The 19,917-nt window shown below is 45.8% G+C and overlaps 1 protein-coding gene across 3 annotated transcripts in view; it reads left to right on the top strand.

Annotated features, from left to right (window-relative positions):
- The window catches only part of PLEKHG4 (pleckstrin homology and RhoGEF domain containing G4), a 118,757-nt gene that overhangs the window by 15,586 nt on the left and 83,254 nt on the right, over positions 1 to 19,917 (top strand). The window lies entirely within an intron of this gene.

Here is a 19,917-nt window from a genome sequence, read left to right as displayed (position 1 = left end):
GAGGAAGAGCTAAAGCAACATCCGATGTCAGAAAGAAGGGATTTCACTGTGATCTATTATGTGTAGAAAGTGACATTCAATAAAAGCAACAATAAATCCGTGCAGAAGCCCATAATGATGTGATGTGTACAGAGCCGTATTTACTCATCACATCCTGTATACTGTATAATTAACACCATCAACAACGGGAACATCACACAACTATTACTGCATGAGGCTCCGAGAAATCCTGTACTGATCCTGAGTTACATCTATTACATAGAGTATACTCCAGAGCTGCACTCACTATTCTGCTGGTGCAGCCACTGTGTACATACATTACATTACTGATCCTGAGTTACATCCTGTATTATACTCCAGAGCTGCACTCACTATTCTGCTGGTGCAGCCACTGTGTACATACATTACATTACTGATCCTGAGTTACATCCTGTATTATACTCCAGAGCTGCACTCACTATTCTGCTGGTGCAGCCACTGTGTACATACATTACATTACTGATCCTGAGTTACATCCTGTATTATACTCCAGAGCTGCACTCACTATTCTGCTGGTGCAGCCACTGTGTACATACATTACATTACTGATCCTGAGTTACATCCTGTATTATACTCCAGAGCTGCACTCACTATTCTGCTGGTTCAGTCACTGTGCACATACATTACATTACTGATCCTGAGTTACATCCTGTATTATACTCCAGAGCTGCACTCACTATTCTGCTGGTGCAGTCACTGTGTACATACATTACTGATCCTGAGTTACATCCTGTATTATACCCCAGAGCTACACTCACTATTCTGCTGGTGCAGTCACTGTGTACATACATTATATTACTGATCCTGAGTTACATCCTGTATTATACTCCAGAGCTATACTCACTATTCTGCTGGTGCAGTCACTGTGTACATACATTACATTACTGATCCTGAGTTACCTCCTGTATTATACCCCAGAGCTGCACTCACTAGTCTGCTGGTGCAGTCACTGTGTACATACATTACATTACTGATCCTGAGTTACCTCCTGTATTATACTCCAGAGCTGCACTCACTATTCTGCTGGTGCAGTCACTGTGCACATACATTACATTACTGATCCTGAGTTACATCCTGTATTATACTCCAGAGCTGCACTCACTATTCTGCTGGTGCAGTCACTGTGTACATACATTACTGATCCTGAGTTACATCCTGTATTATACCCCAGAGCTACACTCACTATTCTGCTGGTGCAGTCACTGTGCACATACATTACATTACTGATCCTGAGTTACCTCCTGCATTATACCCCAGAGCTGCACTCACTATTCTGCTGGTGCAGTCACTGTGTACATACATTACTGATCCTGAGTTACATCCTGTATTATACTCCAGAGCTGCACTCACTATTCTGCTGGTGCAGTCACTGTGTACATACATTACATTACTGTTCCTGAGTTACATCCTGTATTATACTCCAGAGCTGCACTCACTATTCTGCTGGTGCAGTCACTGTGTACATACATTACATTACTGATCCTGAGTTACATCCTGTATTATACTCCAGAGCTGCACTCACTATTCTGCTGGTGCAGTCACTGTGTACATACATTACATTACTGATCCTGAGTTACATCCTGTATTATACTCCAGAGCTGCGCTCACTATTCTGCTGGTGCATTCACTGTGTACATACATTACATTACTGATCCTGAGTTACCTCCTGTATTATACCCCAGAGCTGCACTCACTATTCTGCTGGTGCAGTCACTGTGTACATACATTACATTACTGATCCTGAGTTACATCCTGTATTATACTCCAGAGCTGCACTCACTATTCTGCTGGTGCAGTCACTGTGTACATACATTACTGATCCTGAGTTACATCCTGTATTATACCCCAGAGCTACACTCACTATTCTGCTGGTGCAGTCACTGTGCACATACATTACATTACTGATCCTGAGTTACCTCCTGCATTATACCCCAGAGCTGCACTCACTATTCTGCTGGTGCAGTCACTGTGTACATGCATTACTGATCCTGAGTTACATCCTGTATTATACTCCAGAGCTGCACTCACTATTCTGCTGGTGCAGTCACTGTGTACATACATTAGATTACTGTTCCTGAGTTACATCCTGTATTATACTCCAGAGCTGCACTCACTATTCTGCTGGTGCAGTCACTGTGTACATACATTACATTACTGATCCTGAGTTACATCCTGTATTATACTCCAGAGCTGCACTCACTATTCTGCTGGTGCAGTCACTGTGTACATACATTACATTACTGATCCTGAGTTACATCCTGTATTATACTCCAGAGCTGCACTCACTATTCTGCTGGTGCAGTCACTGTGTACATACATTACATTACTGATCCTGAGTTACATCCTGTATTATACTCCAGAGCTGCACTCACTATTCTGCTGGTGCAGTCACTGTGTACATACATTACTGATCCTGAGTTACATCCTGTATTATACCCCAGAGCTACACTCACTATTCTGCTGGTGCAGTCACTGTGTACATACATTACATTACTGATCCTGAGTTACATCCTGTATTATACTCCAGAGCTGCACTCACTATTCTGCTGGTGCAGTCACTGTGTACATACATTACATTACTGATCCTGAGTTACATCCTGTATTATACTCCAGAGCTGCACTCACTATTCTGCTGGTGCAGTCACTGTGTACATACATTACTGATCCTGAGTTACATCCTGTATTATACTCCAGAGCTGCACTCACTATTCTGCTGGTGCAGTCACTGTGTACATACATTACATTACTGTTCCTGAGTTACATCCTGTATTATACTCCAGAGCTGCACTCACTATTCTGCTGGTGCAGTCACTGTGTACATACATTACATTACTGATCCTGAGTTACATCCTGTATTATACTCCAGAGCTGCACTCACTATTCTGCTGGTGCAGTCACTGTGTACATACATTACATTACTGATCCTGAGTTACATCCTGTATTATACTCCAGAGCTGCACTCACTATTCTGCTGGTGCAGTCACTGTGTACATACATTACTGATCCTGAGTTACATCCTGTATTATACCCCAGAGCTACACTCACTATTCTGCTGGTGCAGTCACTGTGCACATACATTACATTACTGATCCTGAGTTACCTCCTGCATTATACCCCAGAGCTGCACTCACTATTCTGCTGGTGCAGTCACTGTGTACATACATTACTGATCCTGAGTTACATCCTGGATTATACTCCAGAGCTGCACTCACTATTCTGCTGGTGCAGTCACTGTGTACATACATTACATTACTGTTCCTGAGTTACATCCTGTATTATACTCCAGAGCTGCACTCACTATTCTGCTGGTGCAGTCACTGTGTACATACATTACATTACTGATCCTGAGTTACATCCTGTATTATACTCCAGAGCTGCACTCACTATTCTGCTGGTGCAGTCACTGTGTACATACATTACATTACTGATCCTGAGTTACATCCTGTATTATACTCCAGAGCTGCACTCACTATTCTGCTGGTGCAGTCACTGTGTACATACATTACATTACTGATCCTGAGTTACATCCTGTATTATACTCCAGAGCTGCACTCACTATTCTGCTGGTGCAGTCACTGTGTACATACATTACTGATCCTGAGTTACATCCTGTATTATACCCCAGAGCTACACTCACTATTCTGCTGGTGCAGTCACTGTGCACATACATTACATTACTGATCCTGAGTTACCTCCTGCATTATACCCCAGAGCTGCACTCACTATTCTGCTGGTGCAGTCACTGTGTACATACATTACTGATCCTGAGTTACATCCTGTATTATACTCCAGAGCTGCACTCACTATTCTGCTGGTGCAGTCACTGTGTACATACATTACATTACTGTTCCTGAGTTACATCCTGTATTATACTCCAGAGCTGCACTCACTATTCTGCTGGTGCAGTCACTGTGTACATACATTACATTACTGATCCTGAGTTACATCCTGTATTATACTCCAGAGCTGCACTCACTATTCTGCTGGTGCAGTCACTGTGTACATACATTACATTACTGATCCTGAGTTACATCCTGTATTATACTCCAGAGCTGCACTCACTATTCTGCTGGTGCAGTCACTGTGTACAAACATTACATTACTGATCCTGAGTTACACCCTGTATTATACCGCAGAGCTGCACTCACTATTCTGCTGGTGCAGTCACTGTGTACATACATTACATTACTGTTCCTGAGTTACATCCTGTATTATACTCCAGAGCTGCACTCACTATTCTGCTGGTGCAGTCACTGTGTACATACATTACATTACTGTTCCTGAGTTACATCCTGTATTATACTCCAGAGCTGCACTCACTATTCTGCTGGTGCAGTCACTGTGTAGATACATTACATTACTGATCCTGAGTTACATCCTGTATTATACTCCAGAGCTGCAGTCACTATTCTGCTGGTGCAGTCACTGTGTACATACATTACATTACTGATCCTGAGTTACCTCCTGTATTATACTCCAGAGCTGCATTCACTATTCTGCTGGTGCAGTCACTGTGTACATACATTACATTACTGATCCTGAGTTACATCCTGTATTATACTCCAGAGCTGCATTCACTATTCTGCTGGTGCAGTCACTGTGTACATACATTACATTACTGATCCTGAGTTACATCCTGTATTATACCCCAGAGCTGCACTCACTATTCTGCTGGTGCAGTCACTGTGTACATACATTACATTACTGGTCCTGAGTTACCTCCGGTATTATCCTCCAGAGCTGCACTCACTATTCTGCTGTGTACATATATTACATCAGCACTGATTTCCTCTAGCTGTATATGAAGTAGTATAATTCCTGTTGTTGCCCCTGATTTATCGGCTGAGGTGGGCACATTGAGGGTGCTGCTATAATTGGCTGATTGCAGGTGTATGCTGAGAGTTGTAGTCCCGCTGTGGGATGAGCATAGATTCAGGACAGCTGCCCCTTTAGGTCAGAGATGTGGAAACCTGTGTGTAGTAGATTTCTGTGTATTTTGGACCTGTGGAATATCGGGGATGGCGGCCAGTATATGTAGGTGCGGCAGGCGTGGGCGATGTGGCAGGGGATGAGAGCGCTGACTTTGCGTTCTCCTCTCCATCTGCTCTTTCCCACCCTTCAGATTTTGCATCCGAAAAGAGAGAGAATCGGTGATCTGACGCCCATTGTCTGCTAGTTCTGATGGCGCTGCAGTTTGTCCTGCCGCGATTAACCCCTCGTTGCCTGGAAATGACTGACGGATTTATCCAGTGAGCTGTGGAAAGTCGCTGAGTCGTCAGAATTCTCCGAATGTACATAGAAGCCAATTATACATGAATGTCACGTGTCCTCGGTTTTATATTAATATCTTTTCTATTATGGGGGAACCTGTCATTATATAGAGGGCGACAGCTACAGTGGGGAAAATAAGTATTTGATATTTTGCTGACTTTGCAAGTTTTCCCCCCTACACAGAATGGAGAGACCTGTAAGTTTTATCGTAGGTACACCTCACCTGTGAGAGACAGAATCTAACAGTAAATTCCAGAAAATCACATAGTAGGATTTGTTTACATAATTAATTTGCATTTTATTGCATGATATAAGTATTTGATACAATAGAAAAACAGAACTTGATATTTGCTACAGAAACCTTTGTTTGTAATTACAGAGGTCAGATGTTTCCTGCGGTTCTTGACCAGGTTTGCACAAGACTGCAGCAGGGATATTGGCCCCCTCTCCATATAAATATTTTCCTGATCTTTCAGATTTCGGGGCTGTTGCTGGGCAATATTAATATTCATCTCCCTCCAAAGATTTTCTATTGGGTTCAGCTCTGGAGACTGGACAGGCCACTCCAGGACCTTGAAATGCTTCTTACGGAGCCGCTCCTTAGTTTTCTGGCTGTGTTTTTCGGGTCATTGTCATCCTGTAAGACCCAGCCATGACCCATCTTCAATGCTTTTATTGAGGGAAGGAGGTTGTTGGCCATACTCTCGTGATACATGACCCCATCCATCCTGCCTTCAATACCGTGCAGTCGTCCTTTTCCCTTTGCAGAGACGCACCCCCAAAGTGTGATATTTCCCCCACCATGCTTCACGGTTTGGATGGTGTTCTTGGGATTGTACTCATCCTTTTTTCTCCAAACACGGTAAGTGGAGTTGATACCAAAACGTTCTATTTTGGTCTCATCTGACCACATGACCTTCTCCCATGCCTCCTCTGGATCATCCAGATGGTCATTGGTGGACTACAAGGGGGACCTTGTGTGCCCTGCAGGATTTTAATCTGTGACAACATATTGTGTTATTAACAGTAATGTTTGAGACTGTGGTCCCAGCTCTCTTCAGGTCATTGACCACATCCTCACCTGTAGTTCTGGGCTGATTCCTGACCTTTGTCAGAACCATCCTTACCCCACGGGGCAAGAAATTGCATGGAGCCCCAGACCGAGGAAGATTTACAGACATCCTTTGCTTCTTACATTTTCTAATAATTGTGCCAACAGTTGTTGCCTTCTCACCAATCTTCTTGCCTATTGTCCTGTAGCTCATCCCAGCCTTGTGCAGGTCTACAATTGTGTCCCTGATGTCCTTAGACAGCTCTTTGGTCTTGGCCATGGTGGAGAGGTTGGAGTGTGATTGAGTGTCACATTTCACTGTTGTTTCCTCACTGTGTGTAATACCTCTGATTGCTTCAATAAAAGAGCACACTCTTCTGTAATCAAGACCTAAAACTTCTCAAATATAAGAATTTGCTACATATTAACCAGCCCAGATAATCCTGCATCAGCCACACAGATCTGTCCGCTGTCTTCTGCTTTGTTACAATGTATCAGTCTGAGGTTTCGCATTGTTTATTGATCACGCAGGCGAGTGATCAGCTAATTTTCTGCACTTCTCAGCACCGCTGATATCTGACCGACACATATAGGGCCATAGTGACCAACGCGTGCGATGGGTGCAGTGAGTAAGGTCCCATCAGCTTATTGGCGATCTATAAGTGTTTTCTGAGTGGCTTCTCGCCCTCCTCTTACGGCTTCATTCACACCAGCATATAACATGGCAGCCTGCTCTAGTTTCATCTACATCTTGGATGAGTTTGGCCCAGTCGGGTCTATGAATGCACAAATAAAATCTGATCCCGTATAGAACACTCGCATTGCGTCCAGTTTTTATGGCTATATTGCCAATATTAACGTGGTAAACTATTGAATTGTGTACAGTATGTGTCTGAATGTCACACCAATGACAATCGTCTGACTCCGAGGCACATTTTATGCTGGGTTTTCCAGTGGTAGCAGTGTGAATGGAAGCGTAAGAAGCCGCATACACCCTGTCAGCAAGTTTCGCCCTTCGCAATGCTCCCTCGCATCCGCAGAATAAGGTGACAGAATCTGCGGGTCTCCAATCCTCTGTATGAGTTTCGCCCTTCGCCATACCCCGTCACATCCACAGCATAAAATGACAGAATCTGCGGGTCTTCAATCCTCTGTATGAGTTTCGCCCTTCGCCATGCCCCCTCACATCCGCAGCATAAGGTGACAGAATCTGCGGGTTTCCAATCCTTTGTACGAGTTTCGCCCTTCGCCATGCCCCCTCGCATCCGCAGAATAAGGTGACTATCTGCGGGCTTCCAATCCTCTGTACGAGTTTCGCCCTTTGCCATACCCCCTCACATCCGCAGCATAAGGTGACAGAATCTGCGGGCTTCCAATCCTCTGTACGAGTTTCGCCCTTTGCCATACCCCGTCACATCCACAGCACAAGGTGACAGAATCTGCGGGCTTCCAATCCTCTGTACGAGTTTCGCCCTTCGCCATACCCCGTCACATCCACAGCATAAAGTGACAGAATCTGCGGGTCTCCAATCCTCTTTTCGAGTTTCGCCCTTCGCCATGCTCCCTCTCATCCACAGCATAAGGTGACAGAATCTGCGGGTCTCCAATCCTCTGTACGAGTTTCGCCCTTCGCCATGCCCCCTCGCATCCACAGCATAAGGTGACAGAATCTGCGGGTCTCCAATCATCTGTACGAGTTTTGCCCTTTGCCATGCCCCCTCACATCCACAGCACAAGGTGACAGAATCTGCGGGTCTCCAATCCTCTGTACGAGTTTCGCCCTTTGCCATGCCCCCTCACATCCACAGCACAAGGTGACAGAATCTGCGGGTCTCCAATCCTCTGTACGAGTTTCGCCCTTCGCCATGCTCCCTCACATCCACAGCACAAGGTGACAGAATCTGCGGGTCTCCAATCCTCTGTACGAGTTTCGCCCTTTGCCGTGCCCCCTCACATCCACAGCACAAGGTGACAGAATCTGCGGGTCTCCAATCTTCTGTATGAGTTTCGCCCTTCGCCATGCTCCCTCACATCCACAGCACAAGGTGACAGAATCTGCGGGTCTCCAATCCTCTGTACGAGTTTCGCCCTTCGCCATGCTCCCTCACATCCACAGCACAAGGTGACAGAATCTGCGGGTCTCCAATCCTCTGTACGAGTTTCGCCCTTCGCCATGCTCCCTCACATCCACAGCACAAGGTGACAGAATCTGCGGGTCTCCAATCATCTGTACGAGTTTTGCCCTTTGCCATGCCCCCTCACATCCACAGCACAAGGTGACAGAATCTGCGGGTCTCCAATCCTCTGTACGAGTTTCGCCCTTTGCTGTGCCCCCTCACATCCACAGCACAAGGTGACAGAATCTGCGGGTCTCCAATCTTCTGTATGAGTTTCGCCCTTCGCCATGCCCGCTCGCATCCACAGCACAAGGTGACCAAATCTGTGGGTTTCCAATTCTCTGTACGAGCGGCTTTTGCTTGACAAACTTGTGTTTTTTGAGCGCCTGACATGACTACAGTGTGAGCCCACCATGATGTGTCGGGAGGGTGGTCTCCCACCTTCCATACATTAAATCAACATTTTTTTTTAAAGCGTTCAGCTCGTGTATCAGGAAAGATGAAAGGTAATCTGTGCTTACTCGTCACTGCATATACAAATGAACACTGGAAAAATAAAGTACACCCCTCTGTATAACATTTTTTTTATAGTGGTAGTTAATGGTTGAGTATGCCTCTTTCTGCTTTGGCGCTGCGTATCAGGAGGTAACCGAGGCTTTGGTTCTGGGGTCCCATGTGTGAAACTGGAGGCTCAGGATGAGCAGAGTGGTCAGTGCCTTGCAAATAAGGGTGGGCACTGCGGTGAATGTTATTGCTGTGTATGTAGTTGGGGGGCGCCTGGCGTGTGGGTTCAGGGTCCGCTGTACTCTGTGCAACGCTTTGTGACTTGAGGCTATGACTAGCATTTAATATATTTTTGGGCACAGCTAATACTGGCTCTGAGGTATTTTGGAGGGGGGAGTGGCACAGATGGGAATTTTTTCGCACTGACCCACAATCAGAGCTTTGTTTAGTGCCGGGACTTATGCCAATATGTGGGTGCTGCTGAGACTGGACTTCTACTGGGAAAAGACACATGATGGCCGGTGTCACTGGGTTTCCTGTGGGCTGGGAAAACATTAATGGGAGTCCTGGAGGACTGGGGTTGTCCTGGATGATTGGGGTTGTCCTGTATGATTGGGGTTGCCTTGTATGATTGGGGTTTTCCTGTATGATTGGGGTTATCCTGGATGATTGGGGGTTATCCTTGATGATTGGGGGTTATCCTGGATGATTGGGGGTTATCCTGGATGATTGGGGTTGCTTTGGATGATTGGCATTTCCCTGTATGATTGGGGTTGTCCTGTATGATTGGGGTTGTCCTGGATGATTGGGGGTTATCCTGGATGATTGGGGGTTATCCTGGATGATTGGGGGTTATCCTGGATGATTGGGGGTTATCCTGGATGATTGGGGGTTATCCTGGATGATTGGGGGTTATCCTGGATGATTGGGGTTGCTTTGGATGATTGGCATTTCCCTGTATGATTGGGGTTGTCCTGTATGATTGGGGTTGTCCTGGATGATTGGGGTTGTCCTGGATGATTGGGGGTTATCCTGGATGATTGGGGGTTATCCTGGATGATTGGGGGTTATCCTGGATGATTGGGGGTTATCCTGGATGATTGGGGGTTATCCTGGATGATTGGGGTTATCCGGGATGATTGGGGGTTATCCTGGATGATTGGGGTTATCCTGGATGATTGGGGTTGTCCTGTATGATTGGGGTTGTCCTGGATGATTGGGGTTGCCCCGGATGATTGGGGTTGCCTTGTATTATTTGGGTTGTCCTGGATGATTGGGGGTTATCCTGGATGATTGGGGGTTATCCTGGATGATTGGGGTTGCTTTGGATGATTGGCATTTCCCTGTATGATTGGGGTTGTCCTGTATGATTGGGGTTGTCCTGGATGATTGGGGGTTGTCCTGGATGATTGGGGGTTATCCTGGATGATTGGGGGTTATCCTGGATGATTGGGGGTTATCCTGGATGATTGGGGGTTATCCTGGATGATTGGGGGTTATCCTGGATGATTGGGGTTGCTTTGGATGATTGGCATTTCCCTGTATGATTGGGGTTGTCCTGTATGATTGGGGTTGTCCTGTATGATTGGGGTTGTCCTGGATGATTGGGGTTGTCCTGGATGATTGGGGGTTATCCTGGATGATTGGGGGTTATCTTGGATGATTGGGGGTTATCCTGGATGATTGGGGGTTATCCTGGATGATTGGGGGTTATCCTGGATGATTGGGGGTTATCCTGGATGATTGGGGGTTATCCTGGATGATTGGGGTTATCCTGGATGATTGGGGGTTATCCTGGATGATTGGGGTTATCCTGGATGATTGGGGTTGTCCTGGATGATTGGGGTTGCCCCGGATGATTGGGGTTGCCTTGTATTATTTGGGTTGTCCTGGATGATTGGGGGTTATCCTGGATGATTGGGGGTTATCCTGGATGATTGGGGTTATCCTGGATGATTGGGGTAGCCCTGTATGATTGGGGTTGCCCTTTATGATTGGGGTGGTCCAGCATGGTCTCAGTGGTCCAGCATGGTCGTGGTAGTCCTGGATGGTCGGAGTTGTCCTGGATGATTGGGGTTATCCTGGATGATTGGGGTTGTCCTGGATGGTCGGGGTTGTCCTGGATGGTCTGGGTTGTCCTGTATGATTGGGGTTGTCCTGGATGATTGGGGTATTCCAAGATGGTCGCAGTGTTCGAGGATGGTCGAGGGGATCCAGGATGGTCGCAGTGGTCCTGGATGGTCGTGGTTGTCCTGTGTGGAGTTATCAGATGGGGCAGAATGGATTAATGTGTGACATGTAAATGCAGGGTGGTTTTTATTAGTAAGGGTCACATAAGTGTCTCCGATCCTGTAACGTCCGCCACTGACCTACGACCTGTCTTATATCAGCCGATGCCGCTAATGAATGTGCCGCCAGGTGCGTCCTTGTGCTCGGCTGCAGTGTCGGCCATGTTCGGGCCACTATTGCATCAGATGTTTCCTCTATATTATGTCACTGTTTCTGCACCTTTATCACCCACATTCCTGAGAAGTTTCTGCATCCAATATCTGCCAGAAGGATGGAGTCATTAACCAGCCGGGATTCAAGGCCAGATAAGCGGCGCCTGTGCGATGTGTCCCATCCGGGCTGCACAGATAGACGATCCGCTTCTAGAGCGCAGAATATTATGTAACGGGAGAAGCGGAAATAAAAGTCAGATCAACCCACAGCTCTGGGGTATAGAATGTAATGTATGTACACAGTGACTGCACCAGCAGAATAGTGAGTGCAGCTCTGGGGTATAATACAGGATGTAACTCAGGATCAGTAATGTAATGTATGTACACAGTGACTGCACCAGCAGAATAGTGAGTGCAGCTCTGGGGTATAATACAGGATGTAACTCAGGATCAGTAATGTAATGTATGTACACAGTGACTGCACCAGCAGAATAGTGAGTGCAGCTCTGGGGTATAATACAGGATGTAACTCAGGATTAGTAATGTATGTATGCACACAGTGACTGCACCAGCAGAATAGTGAGTGCAGCTCTGGAGTATAATACAGGATGCAACTCAGGATCAGTAATGTAATGTATGTACACAGTGACTGCACCAGCAGAATAGTGAGTGCAGCTCTGGGGTATAATACAGGATGTAACTCAGGATCAGTAATGTATGTATGTACACAGTGACTGCAACCGCAGAATAGTGAGTGCAGCTCTGGAGTATAATACAGGATGCAACTCAGGATCAGTAATGTAATGTATGTACACAGTGACTGCACCAACAGAATAGTGAGTGCAGCTCTGGGGTATAATACAGGATGTAACTCAGGATCAGTAATGTATGCACACAGTGACTGCACCAGCAGAATAGTGAGTGCAGCACTGGGGTATAATACAGGAGGTAACTCAGGATCAGTAATGTAATGTATGTACACAGTGACTGCACCAGCAGAATAGTGAGTGCAGCTCTGGAGTATAGTACAGGATGTAACTCAGGATCAGTAATGTAATGTATGTACACAGTGACTGCACCAGCAGAATAGTGAGTGCAGCTCTGGGGTATAATACAGGATGTAACTCAGGATCAGTAATGTATGTACACAGTGACTGCAACCGCAGAATAGTGAGTGCAGCTCTGGAGTATAATACAGGATGCAACTCAGGATCAGTAATGTAATGTATGTACACAGTGACTGCACCAACAGAATAGTGAGTGCAGCTCTGGGGTATAATACAGGATGTAACTCAGGATCAGTAATGTATGTATGTACACAGTGACTGCAACCGCAGAATAGTGAGTGCAGCTCTGGAGTATAATACAGGAGGTAACTCAGGATCAGTAATGTAATGTATGTACACAGTGACTGCACCAACAGAATAGTGAGTGCAGCTCTGGAGTATAATACAGGAGGTAACTCAGGATCAGTAATGTAATGTATGTACAGTGACTGCACCAGCAGAATAGTGAGTGCAGCTCTGGGGTATAATACAGGATGTAACTCAGGATCAGTAATGTAATGTATGTGCACAGTGACTGCACCAGCAGAATAGTGAGTGCAGCTCTGGAGTATAATACAGGATGTAACTCAGGATCAGTAATGTAATGTGTGTACACAGTGACTGCACCAACAGAATAGTGAGTGCAGCTCTGGGGTATAATACAGGATGTAACTCAGGATCAGTAATGTAATGTATGTGCACAGTGACTGCACCAGCAGAATAGTGAGTGCAGCTCTGGAGTATAATACAGGATGTAACTCAGGATCAGTAATGTATGTACACAGTGACTGCACCAACAGAATAGTGAGTGCAGCTCTGGGGTATAATACAGGATGTAACTCAGGATCAGTAATGTAATGTATGTACACAGTGACTGCACCAACAGAATAGTGAGTGCAGCTCTGGGGTATAATACAGGATGTAACTCAGGATCAGTAATGTAATGTATGTACACAGTGACTGCACCAGCAGAATAGTGAGTGCAGCTCTGGAGTATAATACAGGATGTAACTCAGGATCAGTAATGTAATGCATGTACACAGTGACTGCACCAGCAGAATAGTGAGTGCAGCTCTGGAGTATAATACAAGATGTAACTCAGGATCAGTAATGTAATGTATGTACACAGTGACTGCACCAGCAGAATAGTGAGAGCAGCTCTGGGGTATAATACAGGATGTAACTCAGGATCAGTAATGTAATGTATGTACACAGTGACTGCACCAGCAGAATAGTGAGTGCAGCTCTGGAGTATAATACAGGATGTAACTCAGGATCAGTAATGTAATGTATGTACACAGTGACTACACCAGCAGAATAGTGAGTGCAGCTCTGGAGTATAATACAGGATGTAACTCGGGATCAGTAATGTAATGTATGTACACAGTGACTGCACCAGCAGAATAGTGAGTGCAGCTCTGGGGTATAATACAGGATGTAACTCAGGATCAGTAATGTAATGTACGTACACAGTGACTGCACCAGCAGAATAGTGAGTGCAGCTCTGGAGTATAATACAGGATGTAATGTATGTACACAGTGACTGCACCAGCAGAATAGTGAGTGCAGCTCTGGAGTATAATACAGGATGTAATGTATGTACACAGTGACTGCACCAGCAGAATAGTGAGTACAGCTCTGGGGTATAATACAGGATGTAACTCAGGATCAGTAATGTAATGTATGTATACAGTAACTGCACCAGCAGAATAGTGAGTGCAGCTCTGGGGTATAATACAGGATGTAACGCAGGATCAGTAATGTAATGTATGTACACAGTGACTGCACCAGCAGAATAGTGAGTGCAGCTCTGGAGTATAATACAGGATGTAATGTATGTACACAGTGACTGCACCAGCAGAATAGTGAGTGCAGCTCTGGGGTATAATACAGGATGTAACTCAGGATCAGTAATGTAATGTATGTACACAGTGACTGCACCAGCAGAATAGTGAGTGCAGCTCTGGGGTATAATACAGGATGTAACGCAGGATCAGTAATGTAATGTATGTACACAGTGACTGCACCAGCAGAATAGTGAGTGCAGCTCTGGAGTATAATACAGGATGTAATGTATGTACACAGTGACTGCACCAGCAGAATAGTGAGTGCAGCTCTGGGGTATAATACAGGATGTAACTCAGGATCAGTAATGTAATTTATGTACATAGTGACTGCACCAGCAGAATAGTGAGTGCAGCTCTGGAGTATAATACAGGATGTAACTCAGGATCAGTAATGTATGTACACAGTGACTGCACCAGCAGAATAGTGAGTGCAGCTCTGGAGCATAATACAGGATGTAACTCAGGATCAGTAATGTAATGTATGTACACAGTGACTACACCAGCAGAATAGTGAGTGCAGCTCTGGGGTATAATACAGGATGTAACTCAGGATCAGTAATGTATGTACACAGTGACTGCACCAGCAGAATAGTGAGTGCAGCTCTGGGGTATAATACAGGATGTAACTCAGGATCAGTAATGTAATGTATGTACACAGTGACTGCACAAGCAGAATAGTGAGTGCAGCTCTGGAGTATAATACAGGATATAACTCGGGATCAGTAATGTAATGTACGTACACAGTGACTGCACCAGCAGAATAGTGAGTGCAGCTCTGGAGTATAATACAGGATGTAATGTATGTACACAGTGACTGCACCAGCAGAATAGTGAGTGCAGCTCTGGAGTATAATACAGGATGTAATGTATGTACACAGTGACTGCACCAGCAGAATAGTGAGTACAGCTCTGGGGTATAATACAGGATGTAACTCAGGATCAGTAATGTAATGTATGTATACAGTAACTGCACCAGCAGAATAGTGAGTGCAGCTCTGGGGTATAATACAGGATGTAACGCAGGATCAGTAATGTAATGTATGTACACAGTGACTGCACCAGCAGAATAGTGAGTGCAGCTCTGGAGTATAATACAGGATGTAATGTATGTACACAGTGACTGCACCAGCAGAATAGTGAGTGCAGCTCTGGGGTATAATACAGGATGTAACTCAGGATCAGTAATGTAATGTATGTACACAGTGACTGCACCAGCAGAATAGTGAGTGCAGCTCTGGGGTATAATACAGGATGTAACGCAGGATCAGTAATGTAATGTATGTACACAGTGACTGCACCAGCAGAATAGTGAGTGCAGCTCTGGAGTATAATACAGGATGTAATGTATGTACACAGTGACTGCACCAGCAGAATAGTGAGTGCAGCTCTGGGGTATAATACAGGATGTAACTCAGGATCAGTAATGTAATTTATGTACATAGTGACTGCACCAGCAGAATAGTGAGTGCAGCTCTGGAGTATAATACAGGATGTAACTCAGGATCAGTAATGTATGTACACAGTGACTGCACCAGCAGAATAGTGAGTGCAGCTCTGGAGCATAATACAGGATGTAACTCAGGATCAGTAATGTAATGTATGTACACAGTGACTACACCAGCAGAATAGTGAGTGCAGCTCTGGGGTATAATACAGGATGTAACTCAGGATCAGTAATGTATGTACACAGTGACTGCACCAGCAGAATAGTGAGTGCAGCTCTGGGGTATAATACAGGATGTAACTCAGGATCAGTAATGTAATGTATGTACACAGTGACTGCACCAGCAGAATAGTGAGTGCAGCTCTGCAATATAATACAGGATATAACTCGGGATCAGTAATGTATGTACACAGTGACTGCAGCAGCAGAATAGTGAGTGCAGCTCTGGGGTATAATACAGGATGTAACTCAGGATCAGTAATGTAATGTATGTACACAGTGACTGCACCAGCAGAATAGTGAGTGCAGCTCTGGAGTATAATACAGGATGTAATGTATGTACACAGTGACTGCACCAGCAGAATAGTGAGCACAGCTCTGGGGTATAATACCGGATCAGTCATGTAATGTAAGTACACAGTGACAGAATAGTGAGTGCAGGATTATGTATTTATTGGACCCTCCCTTTAAGGAGTGCTGGTGGTTGTGTGGGCCTTGGTGGCTCAGTCTGTGGTTCCTGTGTTGTCCGCTCTTCCTCAAAGTTGGGATTTCAGAGGGATAATTTCCTGGGAACGTTTTACTTTCTATATTTCTGTCCTCCCCTGTGGTTTTCTGGGGGTATAAGGTGGTCTCTGCTCCCCCACATACGGAGCCTTGTCTGCAATCCCTGAGGCTCCTCGTGTCCCTCCTTGGTGTCTGCAGGGCATGGAATAGGATATGGGCCGTTTTTATGGGAGACGGGTGAATGTCCGCTCACTTTGTGGCTGGGATCAGATCTATATGACATTGGACCGCGGGGGGATTCGGGGGGCTGATAGCGGGGTATCTGGCTATAGACGCAGCTGTGTGAATACAGCACTGTATAAATATGGAGCTGATATATAGAACAGCAGTGATCTTTAAACCTCGGCATCTCGTCAATTACAGAATAAATGTAACCTCTGTATTGAGTGAAGCCTGCAGTGTAAAGCATGGCGGCCACGTCACCTGCTGGTTGTGGTATACTGTGTGTGACCAGAGCGCGGATCCATCTCACGTTCTCATGATACTACAGCTCCCATGTGCGGAGACTGCTGAGAGTTGTAGTGTCCCGGATGGCGCCCCCTGCAGGTTTCTCATGCGCCTCCTGATTATGGACGCCCCTGGGAAGCTGAACTTTCTCACTCTCTCGAAAATTTCCGAAATTAAGAGGACAATGGATCACTTCAGGGGAAATCTGCTTAGTACAGAGATTGCGTCTCCGGTCACAGATCCTCGGCTCGGCCCCCCCGGGTGTAATATTAGCCCCCCAGGACTGAGACATCTCACTGCCGCTCGTTACGTTGTGTCTTGTCTGGACTTGTGTTCTGCTACAATGTGTCGAGGAGTCGGCGGCTTTATTGCTCTGGACACCAGGAACTCGCCAGCGATACCTGAGCGAGAAGGGGCGTCCGTGCGAGATGTGGCAGGTATTCAGCCAGACGCCAGGTGACGTTTCGCTGAGCTTTTCACTAGTGTCACGGTCTGCGTCGCGGCCTGTCAGGGAATGGGGGGCACAGACAAGGCGGAAGGTGACTGACGCGCGTCGGTGCTGAGTAAGACGATGTGTTGGGTGCAGGGCGCTGTATAGCGGGAATTCAGCTGAGCTGTGTTTCATTTTCTGATGTTTCGCTTCCTGCTCATCGGCTTGAAAAAACTCCATCTGTATAGTGAGGTCCGGACAGATGGCAGCCGGCGACGCCAGTGGGGCCTGGTGTAAAATGTCGGAAATAGATAGGTGCGCCGATCACCGCGGGTGGAGGCCGGAGGAAGCCCGCTCATATCGTACCGTTCAGGTGGTCGCTGTATACTGTGCCGCCACGCTGCGCTCATTACGGCATTTTCCATTCATAAAGTAGAATGAAGAGATCAGCGCGGAACAAAGAGCATTTAATAGCTGTGTGCGGGCGGGGAGCGGGGGGCTCTGTCTGCCTGCAGGAAGCCCCTCGTGTCCTATTGGCAGTTTATTGTGCTAATTAAATGGGTCTTTTGTTCACTCCTGACGTAGGAAATGCCAGCGGTCCTACTCCAGTCTGCTCCTAACTCACCTTTCTCCTGTGCAGTACAGTATACAGGCAGAATAATCACAGGGAAAACATTACCTGTCCTTTATTATACTCCAGAGCTGCACTCACTATTCTGCTGGTGCAGCCACTGTGTACATACATTACATTACTGATCCTGAGTTACCTCCTGTATTATACTCCAGAGCTGCGCTCACCATTCTGCTGGTGGAGTAATTCAGGATCAGTAATGTATGTACACAGTGACTGCACCAGCAGAATAGTGAGTGCAGCTCTGGGGTATAATACAGGATGTAACTCATGATCAGTAATGTAATGTATGTACACAGTGACTGCACCAGCAGAATAGTGAGTGCAGCTCTGGGGTATAATACAGGATGTAACTCAGGATCAGTAATATATGTACACAGTGATTGCACCAGCAGAATAGAGAGTGCAGCTCTGGAGTATAATACAGGAGGTAACTCAGGATCAGTAATATATGTACACAGTGATTGCACCAGCAGAATAGTGAGTGCAGCTCTGGGGTATAATACAGGATGTAACTCAGGATCAGTAATGTAATGTATGTACACAGTGACTGCACCAGCAGAATAGTGAGTGCAGCTCTGGAGTATAATACAGGATGTAACTCAGGATCAGTAATGTAATGTATGTGCACAGTGACTGCACCAGCAGAATAGTGAGTGCAGCTCTGGAGTATAATACAGGAGGTAACTCAGGATCAGTAATATATGTACACAGTGATTGCACCAGCAGAATAGTGAGTGCAGCTCTGGGGTATAATACAGGAGGTAACTCAGGATCAGTAATGTAATGTATGTACACAGTGACTGCACCAGCAGAATAGTGAGTGCAGCTCTGGAGTATAATACAGGAGGTAACTCAGGATCAGTAATGTGATGTATGTACACAGTGACTGCACCAGCAGAATAGTGAGTGCAGCTCTGGAGTATAATACAGGATGTAACTCAGGATCAGTAATGTAATGTATGTACACAGTGAGTGCACCAGCAGAATAGTGAGTGCAGCTCTGGAGTATAATACAGGATGTAACTCAGGATCAGTAATGTATGTACACGGTGACTGCACCAGCAGAATAGTGAGTGCAGCTCTGGAGTATAATACAGGATGTAACTCAGGATCAGTAATGTAATGTATGTACACAGTGACTGCACCAGCAGAAAAGTGAGTGCAGCTCTGAGGTATAATACAGGATGTAACTCAGGATCAGTAATGTATGTACAGTGACTGCACCAGCAGAATAGTGAGTGCAGCTCTGGAGTATAATACAGGAGGTAATTCAGGATCAGTAATGTAATGTATGTACACGGTGACTGCACCAGCAGAATAGTGAGTGCAGCTCTGGAGTATAATACAGGATGTAACTCAGGATCAGTAATGTAATGTATGTACACAGTGACTGCACCAGCAGAAAAGTGAGTGCAGCTCTGAGGTATAATACAGGATGTAACTCAGGATCAGTAATGTATGTACAGTGACTGCACCAGCAGAATAGTGAGTGCAGCTCTGGAGTATAATACAGGATGTAATTCAGGATCAGTAATGTAATGTATGTACACAGTGACTGCACCAGCAGAATAGTGAGTGCAGCTCTGGAGTATAATACAGGATGTAACTCAGGATCAGTAATGTAATGTATGTACACAGTGACTGCACCAGCAGAATAGTGAGCGCTGCTCTGGAGTGTGTGATCGGTATCTGTATACTGTGTGAGCGCTGCTCTGGAGTATATAATCCCCAGTGGGGTGCTCTCCTCGCGGTGCTGACCATTGGTCCTGACAGTGTTCAGTTGTGTGGAGACGTCCCTGTAGAGATCAGATCTTGTGTCCTGCACGTTGCGATTCTGCGCTGCATTCTGCTCCTGGTCTCACA

This window comes from Ranitomeya imitator, chromosome 9, assembly GCF_032444005.1.
Source record: "Ranitomeya imitator isolate aRanImi1 chromosome 9, aRanImi1.pri, whole genome shotgun sequence".
Classification (NCBI taxonomy): Eukaryota; Metazoa; Chordata; class Amphibia; order Anura; family Dendrobatidae; genus Ranitomeya; species Ranitomeya imitator.
Note: the sequence above shows the minus strand (reverse complement) of the source record. Positions and strands in the feature narration are given on the sequence as shown.